Genomic DNA, 13386 nt, shown 5'->3' with positions numbered 1-13386 from the left:
TGAAACTATTAAAAGAACCCTTGAGCCTCCATACCTCATTTTTGTATGCTTTCAGCCTTGGATGCTTTGCTTGGAAAGTTTTGTTCACCTGCTGAATGATAAGGTTGGCATCTCCAAACACCTTGAGACCTTTGATGCCCATTTCTTTAGTAGCGTTTAAGCCCAATATCAAGGCTTCGTAATCTGCTATGTTACTTGTGACCTAAAAAGTTAACTTGAAAGATAAATGAATCCATTCTTGTGTGGGGGACACAAGGACTACACCTGCCCCTGCAGCTTTCTTAGGGCAAGCTCCATCATAGAACATGTCCCAAATTTGTGGGCCTTCTTCCTCTGTGATCTGGCAAACTGGTTTCTTAAGCTACATGGAGATCAACTGGGATTCTTCAATCTGAAGAATATAGGCTCTAGAATCAGTGTTGATAACATAGATGGGATGACTAGTGGGATTCCTTTCATCACTGATGATATAAGCCAACTGAGCTTCTTTGTATAATCTCCTATTCTCACCTCCAAAAACTGGGACAGTAGCATAGGACAGATCATTTTGCAATGTTCCACCTAATCTCTTGATCCAACCTCTGGAAAGCAACATGCCAAACTTGGGGGGTACATCTTCTACCATAATATCCATCATCATGCTCCTCATGGGTAGCTGAGACAAGGTGATGGCTAGTTCTTTGATTAATCCCAAACATTTCACTTTTCTAGAGTCAAAAGAAAACAGATCATGATAAGACTTGGTAATATCAAGACCCAACTCATCCATGATAGCCTTGGGCATTAGATTATGGCTGGCTCCTGTGTCCATAAGGCATTTGTGAAGGATTTTCTCATGAATAGTCAAAGAGACATAGAATGATGGGGAGTTGTCATCACAATTTTTAATCATTGGGTTGAGAACAATAGCTGGTTTGTCGTCTTGCAGATTTACATAGTCAATGGAGGCTTGGATGGCTTTAGGCTCAATTAGAGGTATAGGTATGCTTAGCTTCTAAATTTCTGATTCAAAACTGAAAAGGCCTTTTACCTTGTGAGCTAGAACTTTGAGGACGATGGGATCAACTGCTAGTCATTTCTCTTATTAGCTTGTTGTATTGCAGGGACAGGAGCTATCTAAAAAGGAGTTTCCTTGGCATTATTCATCTTCACCTCAAATCATATATGTGTTGATCATCAGTTTGCAGAAAAGCTCCACCATCCGACTCTTAGCTGATCTGGTCATTGAATAATGACTTTTCATAAGCAGCTAAGGTCAAAAAGGAGGCACTGCCTTTGTCTTCCAGACAATGGATTTGATCATCTTCTTCAATCTACTCTTCTTCCATGACTACATTCTAGAAAGGGGTCTTTACCCTTTGGCCTTCATTGGAATCATTGCTTCTTTGCAGAATCTGCAACTGCTCATTAGCTCCTCTATATGGATTTTGATTTTTAGGAGCAAAGGTATTAGGAACTCTTCCTTTACCAGGGTGCTGCTCAACCATTAATTTGGAGATTTCAAAGGCTAATGACTCTATCAACTTGGTCATTTTATCTATCTTGGGATCTGAAGATGATGAAGATTCACCCCTCTATCTCCTTCTATCAACATTCTTCTTGAGCTTTTCTGCAACCATGATGTTTGATTCTACTTCCAAGGTTGCATCCTGCATATCAGCCGAGGTAGCACATCCTCTTTCGCTCAACAGTAGAGAGAAGTTAGAATCAAAGGCAGTGGCATAGGTGAGTTTAGCAGAGGTAGTGGTGGGTTTTACTTTAGCTGGTATCTTGATGTACATGTGGTTAAACCTCTTATTAAAATCAGACAACAACTCACCATTTTCCCTCTTTAAGTTCCTAAATTCGGTGTGGTAGTAGAGTAGATCCTTCTTATCCCTCCAATGCTTTAGGAATGCATCATATAAAGCCTCAATATCTGTTATAGACCTTGGGGTCAATTCTCTGAACCATTTTCTAGCCTCTCCATCTAGACTTTGGACAAAGACTCTCATCCATACATCAGCTTCACTAATGTCGAGGTTATCAACATAGCTATAGAATGATTCAAGATGTTCCTCAGTTGTAACACCTTCAATCCCAATGAATTTAGGCATATCATTCTGATATTCTCCAATAGGCATGGCATTCAATGGAGTGGGCAGTACTAGAGTTCCATACCTAGCAGCTATTATTCTTTCTATTTTGGTAGGTGCTTGTGGTGCTGCCATAGCTATGGTGGCTATAACGGTACTGGAATTCTGAATGACAGAGGGTTGAGGAGTTCCTGATAGAACTAAAGGAGTATGATGGATAGGAGGAGAGGTTTCCTTTGAGCTTACAACAAAAGAAGAACTTAAAGAATAAGGAGTTCTATGAATCTCTGAGATTTTTTCTTCACTGCTAGTATTAGATGCTATACTCTCAACATGTATTTGTTATATTATAGGATTTTCTTGAATAGATATAGAATATTGTTCAGAGCTACCTAAAATTGATGCTCCTTTCTGCAACACCTTTCGTTCTTTGATGATTTTTTGAGGGTCAGGTACTGGGTCATCTCGTGGCTTCTGAGGATTTCTCTGAGTATGCCTCACAAACTGAGCCAAAAATTTGGAGTGGAGTTGCCAAGAGGTTTGTCCTCTAGTAGAGTCACCAGATAGATGACTACAACCCAAATAGTGCCTAGACTTTATCTATCATCAAAGCTAGATCTGTGTCGTCCCCCAGGAAAGCTGAGCTTCAGTCTCCTCTCCCTGGCAACAATGCCAATTATGTTAGCACTCCAGCAAGATCTCCTAGTTTGTAGCTCGGAGATGCCTGGTAACATATAAATCTTCAATATTGTTCTCTGAACTATTTGAATGGATTGGGGTTTGGATCAAGTCAGATGACTGTTTCAACTCTATTTTCACTCAAGAAATGCATGAACACCCTCAGCTTGACAAGGCTTTCGACCACTAATGCTCAATAGTTTATAGATTCAATGAATAGATGGAGAATCTTGACTGTACCAGTAGATGCATACATAAACACATATGAATGGCTAGCTACAGAAAGTAAATGAATCTCGCAAATCTAATTTTTCAATGCCGAGATAAGATGACAATTATCTGGCATTAGACACAGAAGAAAACATGAATAACCTATTCATGTGAAAGCTTAGAACAGAGGAGAAGATGGAAATTGAACATCTAACAGTAAAAGAAGCTTGTATTACTAGAATGAAGATGAGATGCTGGGAGGAACAAGGTATCCACAGTCTCCAAAAGTTGAACCCCTATTACTTCGAACTTTACCATCTATAGGATTTTTACAATACTCTCGAACTCTTTGAGGCTCTAGATGTCTTAATCTATCCCCTCTGTCTTCTAACTACTTGATGCCATAACTAGACAAACATGAGCTCAGAGAGCTTTATTTCTAACAAAAATAGTAATCAAATTCTGGTAATTTTTCCACACTGTCAGGTGGTTCGCTCGTGCCAACGACGTCCCATGATCATTTATAATGGTTCAACTACATCATGCTATTGGTTTTTCCCCTTTCAACCATGCATTCTGTTATTTCAGTTCAACTGCCCGACTGTCAAAAACACTAACAAAGCCAACAAATTTCCTCCCTGGGTGATTGGTGGCAAGTGGGGTATGGGGGCCGTTGGATCAGGAGGAATCAATAGAGGAGATCAATCATCGAAGTCTTGAAGTAGTGGCGGGAGAAAAATAAGTCTGAGCCATCAAATCTTAGATGGGTAGATCGAATGGCTATCGAGCAGAGGAGGTGCTTGAAGGAAAACGCCCGAGAGTAGTTTACTCAAGCAGAAATGGTTTATATCAGGTGATCATTGGGCACTAAGTGGTATAAGTTGGATCTTTCCCGATTCCATTCATCGAGCGCCACATAGTAGTGGAGGAGAGAGGGGAAATCGCTTTATCGGGTGGGTATCCCTCTCTCTTGTTTTCTCGAGCAATATGCGCGATTGCCATTAGATCTGGCGGAAATGATCTGACGATGGTGATTGGTCGAAGCGGGTGAGTGTAGAACATTGGTCGTATGAAGTGTGGACCATCAGATTAGTGGGAAGATCGATGGCGGGGGACACAAAGGTATGGGATGACCTCGAGAAATGTGCAAAGGGGTGCATATGGACGGAAAGGTAAGGTTTTCGGGGGCTTTTGGGCATTAGTGCATGTTTTCATGCACTCTGAAAATAGCCCATTTCCCTCCTTTAGTCTTCAAAATAGTAGCACTACACCTCAGTGCTAACAGGACCCAGCCGAAGGAGTGTGCTACACTAAACCAATGCGCGATGACGACAGCGACAATGATCTTGACTGTATTTACAAGATAACTACGCGAGACTAGGATTGGGTGAATCTGACTCTAGATGGGATGATCTTGTGGGAGCACGAAAGCTCCTGCACTTCGAATTCAGACGAAAAAGTAGAGCGCTAGTAGAATCAATTGCATGAAGTGACAACGCTGAATTGCAACATGATGATTAGATCACTTTGTTGCATGACAACAGATGCACGAGAGCTGCTGACATATGATGAATTGACAGCAGTTGACGAACTCTTGAGAAAATTTGAAAGTGTAGTACTGGAACAACAACGATTCGATGTGTTGAAATGGGCACTACGTGCATTACCCGCACGATGGTTGGGTATACATCAAGAAAAATTTGAGGATTGGCGTAGATGTAGAAGGATGATGCGCCTACTGTTTTGGAAGCCGTAGCTACGGTTAGAAGACAAATATGATCTGCGTATGCACCTTGCGAAATGGACCAAGGTCTATGGGGAAGAACCACAGCTCGAATGGGTACACTTATTCTACCATACCTTGGATGTCATACCCATGAACTGGTATACTGAGACAGAACTTTGACATGGTATGGGCGAATGGGATGTCTTGCGTGAGGGATTTTTGTTAACATTCACATTTGAAGATTGGTGGTCAGAAACTATTGACGATGCACTGCAAGCAATAAAAGTTGCCATCTTCAAAATACCATAGGAGCCATTGGAAATGCTACAACTAGTATGGGCAACCCAGTTAAGCAGTGCTCTAGAATGTTATAATGTGCAGGTGGAGGAGGATGATGACGACCCCCAAAATATTGATATCCCAAAAACCGAAGGCCGTTGTGAGGTTCTAGGACCATCAATTGAGGATACTGACATCATCACTCTGCTAAAAATGAAGTAGGTAAACATTGGTACAGAAGCGGAGTCGAAGTATGCGAAACTTGGGGACTATTAGGATGATGCTACTGTAGAAAAGGTCGCTGAGTTACTCCGTGAATACCAAGACTTGTTCCCAGCCAAAACCACGGACATAAAAAGGATCATTGGCAACTTAGGGATGATGAAGATCACTTTGAAACCAGATGCGAATCTAGTTAAGCAACAACCTTACCGCTTGAACCCAAAGTATAAAGAAAAGGTCTACAATGAAATAGATAAAATACTCGTAGCAAAAATTATCGAACCAGTGGAAGAATTTGATTGGGTGAGTCTTATGGTAGTACAGGAGAAAAAATGGAAAGGAAAAATAATAATATGCGTGGACCTCAAGAAGCTCAATGACAACTGTGTTCACAATCCATTCCCGACACCATTCATAGATGAAGTGTTGGAGAATGTTGGCGGTCAGGAAGCTTACTCATTTATGGATGGCTTCTCAAGGTACCATCAAATTAAGATTGCACTGGAAGATAGGAGAAAAACAACCTTCGCAATAGAATGGGGCTACTTTCAGTACGCTATTATGCCCTTTGGATTGAAGAATGTGCCAGCGATATTCTCGCGCATAGTGGTGGTGGCGTCCAAAGGATACATCCACATGCTCTCGAAGGTATATCTGGATGATTGCACTGTCTTTGGATTAGTTAAGCACCATGTAGTGAGCTTACAGTTGATGCTGGATACTTGTCGCCGACACTAGATTGTGCTGAACCTCAAAAAGTGCACATTCCTCATTCCCTTTGGCAACCTGCTAGGCCATGTGGTCTGAAAACAAGGTCTAATGGCGGACCCTGCGAAGATTGTTGCTATTCAGAATCTGGAAGGACCGTGCAGTGTCAAACAATTACGTGTTACTTTGGGGCACACTGGCTACTATAGGAAGTTTATCAAGAGTTATGCCCAAATAACCGTGCTGATGGAAAAGCTATTGAAAAGAGATGTGACATACTACTGGAATGATGATTGTAGGAAGAGTATGGATGTTCTAAAGGGGAAACTGGCCTCTGTGCCAATTTTGGTCTTCCCAAAATGGGACGTGGAATTTCATGTACATGTTGATGTGTCGTGTATCGTGTTGCGATTTGTACTCACACAGGAGGGCATAGAGGGTGTGGATCACCCGATCACATTTGCGAGTCGAAGATTGTCCAAAGCATAAAAGAACTACTCTACCACCGAACGCGATGGGTTGGCAATGGTGTACGTGCTCCAGAAATACTGACACTATTTACTTGGAGGACATCTTAAAATGTATACCGACCATTCTACGTTGAAATACTTGGTGAACAAGCCTATGCTGGGGGGGCGCATATGCAGATGGCTCTTATTGTTTCAAGAATATGATTTTGAGGTCATAGTGAAGTCGGGTTGCTTAAACGTAGGACCAGACCACTCGTCACAAATTGAGACAGGCGAGGAACCAAAAAGTTTGGAGGAGGGACGACCGGATGCACAACTCTTTGCAATACGCGTCGCAGACAGACACTTCGAAGATATAATCCATTTTCTAACAACAAGGACTACGCCGAAGGAGTACTCAATACAACAGAAGAAGGAATTGGTGGTGCACATGGCAGACTTTTCTGCCATCGTGGGGTACCTCTACAAGATGGGAAACGATGAGATATTGCGAAGATATGTACCTGAATTTGAGCGAGGTCAGATCCTTCTGAAAGCACCTAAAGGTGCTGCAGGAGGACACTGTGCAGGACCTCGACCGCACAAAATATTCTTCATGCAAGGTTATGGTCCCTGACCCTGCACTAGGATTCAAAAGCGCATTGTAAGGCCTGTGACATATGTCAAGGGATGGGAAAGCCATCACGAAGGGACAAGATGCCATTAAATTCCCAATTGACACTAAAGCCATTTGAGAAATGGGCAATCGACTTTGTAGGCCCAATAAAGCCTCAGGGAAAGACGGGTGTGCGCTGCATCATCGCCGTGACAGAGTACCTGACACGATGGGTGAAAGCACAACCAGTTAAGGACTGCATGGAAACCATGACTACAAAATTTTTGTTCGAAAACATGTTGACATTATTTGGCTGCCCAAAAATCTTAATGAGCGATCGCGGAACACATTTCTTGAATGAAACCATTAGTTACTCATAGAAGAGTTCCAGGTTTATCACCAGAAAAGTACACCATACCTTCACACAGGCTAATGGAATAGTAGAAGCATTCAATAAAATATTGGAGACTGCATTGACCAAAATATGTAATGCACAGTGGAACGATAGGGACCTACGCGTACCTGTTGTGTTATGGGCGTACAGGACAATGTGCAAGAAATTGATGGGACAGACACCATTCCGGTTGGTCTATGGTATGGAAGCGGTCATGCTAATGGAATACATCATACCTAGTCTATAGATAGCAGTGCTCACAGGCATGACAGACCGCGAAGCTCTAGAAGAAAGGCTCGTGCAATTAGAAGAACTAGAGGAAAAAAACTTTTTGGTTGGATTTCACTAGCAGGTACAAAAGCAATGTGAGAAAGCCTGGCACGGCCACCATATCAAGTTGCGCACCTTCAAGGTAAATGAATTAGTGCTATTGTATGACAACAAGTTCAAAAAACTTCCTAGAAAATTTAGAATGCACTGGTTGGGACCATATGTGGTGAAAGAGGTCACAGACGGAGGCTCAATCCAGCTAGTCAAACTTAATGGAGAACCCTTCCTAGGAAAACTAAATGGCAATGGCCAAAGGCCCTACATGGGTGGGCTGGCTATCTAACTTACCGACTGAAGCACAATCTTCACGACCTGAGAAGCCAGAGAAGGGTGCGTGACTATAAACACAAGAACTAGAAGCCGATACCAAAGAACCAAATCGAGTTAGATGCAGATGATTCAGAAGTAGAAATGCAGTAGATACAGCAGATGGCAGAACAGTGCGTTGCGGACCTTCCTACAACACAAGCACAGTTGGAGGGGCTCCGTGCCACGATTGCCACACCAGAATAGTGACTCTAGATGAGTCACAATGATTGTGTTGGGGGCCTGTTGGGCATGGGATCCCCCACAATAGGTTTTGGGGCTTAAAGCCAGAGGTTTGGTCAATTGTATTGTAAGACTTCATGAAGTATGGGCATGAAGCATGAAAGTCTAGGATGAGTCATAGGGTGGTCCGCCCTAAGAATTGTAAAATAATGTAAAGTTGTGTCGGCCTACCCATGGTCCACGGACAATGGGATTGTATAAATAGAGCAAGGCTCTAAGTGTAAAGATAGTTTTTATTGGCACGAAAGTATTAGATAGATGGGAAGGCATGGTCAAAAGATAGGGTGAAAGTTGAAGTGTATTGGGTCATAGTAGTAGGAAGAGGCTCTACAGCTAAGTGCGCAGAGGCCTAGTAGAGTTTGCAGCTGAGTGCACAGACCCATGCAGTTGAGTGCGTAGGACGGAGTCGGGTCTGTAAGTGGGATTGTACTTGAAAAGGAACACTAATAAGGATAAGTTTGATTCCAAATATTGTGCATCTATGCTTTTGTTTATATTTATGCATTTATACTGTTTATGATTACGTGCACTTACCTGAATGTTGAATGAAGTAATAAGAATATTGGGCCCTCACAAGTTAAGTTAAGCACTAATATAATAGCGCAGTAAGAATAGAGATCAGGGTAGTACTTTCTTCGTGCCCTTACAGAGGTGTGTGGAGGTAGTGGCATAGGTCGCGAAGGATAGACAACTGCACGGAGTAGCACAAGCATGCAGGTTCAGACCGCAAACCTCTAGAATCTTCATCAAGACATCCCTAGGGTGCGGAAACCTAGTTCCAGCAACCTCCCATACTACTTCGGGTGAGACCTCAATCCGCGCTCCGTGGACTATTTCCAAAAGGGCCAGTAGTACCAGGATTTTCTTGTCTAAATCACTTCTGAACCTTGGTCAGGCCCCACTAAGCCAACAAGAATCCTATAATATTGTGAGTTGGTTCACGAGACCTTAGGATAGGAATTGGTTTCTATTTCTTAGGGTATGGTTCTAACTTCCCTATAGCTATGTGTGCTATATAATGTTTGATGTTTATTGAGAATGTAGAGCGTTCTGCAGAGCCAGACTCTCCTAGTTCAGACTGTCCTTCATAGAGCTGACCAGTGAGTTTATTTATTAATTCAAGCATATCATTTTGATACTTCTCAATATTATGAATTAGTTAAATATGATTACATAGAAAACATCAATAATACATTATTATAGTAAAACTTGATTAAATTGAAGTAAATCTGAACTAACTATAATACCTAGCACCCAATAAAATTAAATATGCTGAAACCTAAAAGATAATAAAATTAATATCTCAATAACAAGTGTGTCCCAATTATTGACATCAACATTGGATGTCCATATTCGACATGGATCCAAAAACACTAAAATATGGGTTTGATTTTCCAAGTCATGCTCCATCATGTGTTTCCTTTTCACCTTGAGGAAAGGATTTTTGAAGGTTCATAGCAACTGAGCCCCTCGGAAGTGGCATATCCTATATGAATTCTCTTCAAAAGATAGGAGATCTAGGCATATGATCACAACATATACTACTTTATATCAGAAATATTCTTATTTTATTTTAAATACAATTATTTAATGTTATTACTGTAATTACACCAAAGATGTTCTCTCTATAGAGTTAGTTGGGTATACACCGCCCATCCTCGCCTATCCCTAGACTCAATTTTCATCCTCCTCCTTCTAGTCAAAATCATACAAGTGGATAAATTCCCAGTTTCCTTATCGCCAACCTATTCACCCTTTTGCCTTGTCGCTAACCCCTTCACCACCAACGCGTTCGTCCCTTTGCCTTGTTACTAGCCTATTCATCACCTTTTGTTTCCAATGAGAAAAGTCATAGGGAGTTGTGATGGGATCTTCAAAGATATTTCCTCACTTCAAATGTTTCTTTCACCAAACCCATTGACAGACTTTCCACCATGGAGTGAGTGTTGAATAGTTGTAGGTGTAGAATTAATTACAGATACAGAGGAAGATTGAATAGTGAATGAAATGAATGAAGCCCTAGATCTCTCACCCATGGATACGCCTGAGTCTCCTACTTCTGGATACAGTACATCACCCTCCCATTCTCCCATGTGGGATGACTTGATATTCAAACCCTTAGAGGAAGGGAGCAGGACATCCTCCTGTATCAAGTTCTTGGTATCAAAAGAAGCAGCAAGATAAGAAATTGGGAAGGGTGGTACTACCGTTAGTGATTTTCAGTCACAATCAGGGGCTAGAATTCAACTCTCATGCACTCATGACTATATTCCTGGAACAACTTATAGGATAATATTAGTGACCAGATCCATCAATGAAATATGCATTGTGGTTAATCTCATTCTCCATAAATTGTTGAGCGAGGATGATAATAATAATGATGTGGATGAGAAGTCAATTCAAACTAGATTGGGTCTTCCAAATTCTATATGTGGTGGCATAATTGGAAAGGGAGGAGCTACAACCAAATAATTCAATGAATATTCACAATCTAATATTAAATTATCTTCCCAAGACCAAATATTGTCTACTGTCAGTGACCAAGTTATCACTATAACTGGTACTTTGGAGCAGCAATTGCTAGAAATATTCCTTATTGTTTCAAAACTTGCAAAAGATCCCAACTATGCACAATATTCAAATTTACAAGTCTCATATGCAGGTGGAAGTGTAGCTAGATTGCTAGGCATTCCTTGTGGTAATACTCCAGTTGGATATGCATTACCAAATTATGGATCTAATATATATGGAGTTATTTCATGAATAATAATGGTTTGATGGAACCATTGGTTGTGCTAAGAAGTACTCTTCTAATTAGTGTGCACCTAGTAGCAACTAGTACACACACATCATTTAAGATGGTTGTTCTAGATGACTGTGTTGATGTGATAGTTGGTCGTGTTGAGAGGACTATTCTTCATATTCAACAGGTCAATGGTGCCAAAATAAAAGTCTCAGACCGTGGAGATTTTATTTTTGGAAGAAATGATAGGGAGAAGACAATATAAGGTCCAATTGATGTTTTCTGGCATGCTCGACACATGTTGGAGTAGAGACACTCTTATGATTTGGAAACATGAGACATTTTAGTTTGTACACGGCAAGGGAAATTACATGGATGTGTTATTCAGGCAACAATTTTTCATCTATACTTAAATATTTTTTAAGAAAAAAGGAAATGGATCAAAAGTTTATTTTTTATTACATGACCAAGAAGAAAATTTTGTTTATTGCTCTTTTTTCAGCCTTGCAATTTTCTACAATGTGTTGATTTTAAGCTCTTCATAGAAGAGCCAAAGAATTATTCTACTTTCTAATGTGGTTCAATATTTGTTCATTGTTCAGATAGACATTTTGAGATGTATTGATTTGAATATGAAAATAACTCATGCAGGGTTGAAAAATTCTAGTTTAGGAATCTGAAACAAGAAACACTCACTTCACTTTAACAGAAATATCATTTTTCAACTGTAATTCAGGACTTGCTTTGATCCAATTATGATATTGCACTTTTAGGATTGAATTGAAATAGACTGTCTGCCATGCCCTTCTATTGAGAAAATTGTAACCCACCGTGACCTTTTCTCAGAATCCACAATTCTTCACCTTTGCAACAACCAGTTTTACTGAGAAATTGTTGTCATTACCAAAATATAAATAAAACCCTTGTTATTGAACAATCTCGTATTAGCATAATAAGAAAGTACGAAGAACAAGGAGTTATAGTAGATTGTTGTTTATAAGTGTGGAGGTGTACTGTAATCATTTTCAATTTCTAAAAAGAATATAAACAGTTTAATACTGTACAGTTTAAATTAGGTTAGGAATTAGTTAGTTTCGAGCTTTAATTCAGACAAGTGGGTTGGGGCAATGGAAAGGTGCAATATATAGCTAACATTTGTGAAGATTTATTAATTTTGCAAAGTTTTATCGGATTTTTCATTAGATACATTTGGTTTTTTGGAAATTAAAGCGCATCCGTGTGTTATCTAGTATAATCGCAACTATTTAACTTAAATTTACATATTGTAGCCAAATTTTTCCACTATCTCATTGATAAATTTAGGCATCTTGGGATATTGTAGTAGATTTATCCCAAATTTTCATCTTTCAAAAAGAATTAACACCATCTTTATTAGAGGGATAGACCGAAAGGTGCAAATAACAATAGAAAATTTGGAGAAACTATGGTCTTTAATGTTAATAGACTTCTCTAGAATGTTTGGGGGTGGGATCCTACAGGAAATATCTAAATTCTGGAAATGAAATTAAAATTTAGCCCTATTATGATCCAGATAGGGTTAATTAAATCAAAACTTATCAAATATCCTTTGATGATTATAAACGATGAAGTTCAAAACATTGAGAAGCAGGCTAATTTACTGAACATTAAAATTGGAGAGATAAAGGGAATAGATATTAGAATATTTTTAAGGAATTTAAGGGTTGGCCGCAATATCAGTGGACTGTTCTCAAATGTAAGTGGGAAGAAATTGATAAATAGGGTGTGAAAATCTCTATCAACATTGTTAATTAGTTATGTCAATTTTTATTAATGAGGTCGAATTCACTGGAGCGTCATTGGGAAATCAAAGTCTAAATGTGTGAAATCATCAAGAAATTAATTGTTTTTATATTAATTTTTCCTAAAGATAAGAGAAGAGTTTGCTTTTTTTTAATCATTTTGCTTAAATATAAGATAAGAGTTTGATTCAATTATCCACACTAAAAATCATTCACTTAATTATTAACATAAGAATATTTAGTTCTTTAAATAAAGTATGACTCATTCCATATGAATTATTCAACTCTCCGAAAAAGTGTTTTCTATTTGATGACCCTTTTTCTCTAATGACATAATTGGAGAGTTTATCCAAAAAAATGCACGTGGTATATTTGGATCTTGTAGACTTATTTTAAACCCCATATTTTTAAGTGATAATTTTTCTATGGCCGTCATGGATGTTTGCATGAAACTCATTCGCGCTAGCACTAGAAAAAAACTATATTTGAAATCCCCTAATTTCACCGAGTTTGAAGCTTTGCAGAAAATAAAAAGTTGAAACACATGGACGATCTTCATGGTACGACAATTGCAATTTCTAGCTAGGATGCATGCATGGGGTTCTGGATTCATGAGATGACATTAA

The 13386-nt window shown here is 39.5% G+C and overlaps 1 pseudogene; it reads left to right on the top strand.

Annotated features, from left to right (window-relative positions):
- Positions 1-10243: 10243 nt before the first annotated feature.
- LOC149191011 (protein BTR1-like) lies at positions 10244-11244 on the top strand (annotated as a pseudogene).
- Positions 11245-13386: the final 2142 nt, after the last annotated feature.

The sequence above is a fragment of the Pinus tabuliformis genome, chromosome 3_1, assembly GCF_031772625.1.
Source record: "Pinus tabuliformis cultivar Carrire ecotype Pingquan chromosome 3_1, CPIR1, whole genome shotgun sequence".
NCBI lineage: Eukaryota > Viridiplantae > Streptophyta > Pinopsida > Pinales > Pinaceae > Pinus > Pinus tabuliformis.
This window is presented reverse-complemented; position numbering and strand designations above follow the sequence as displayed.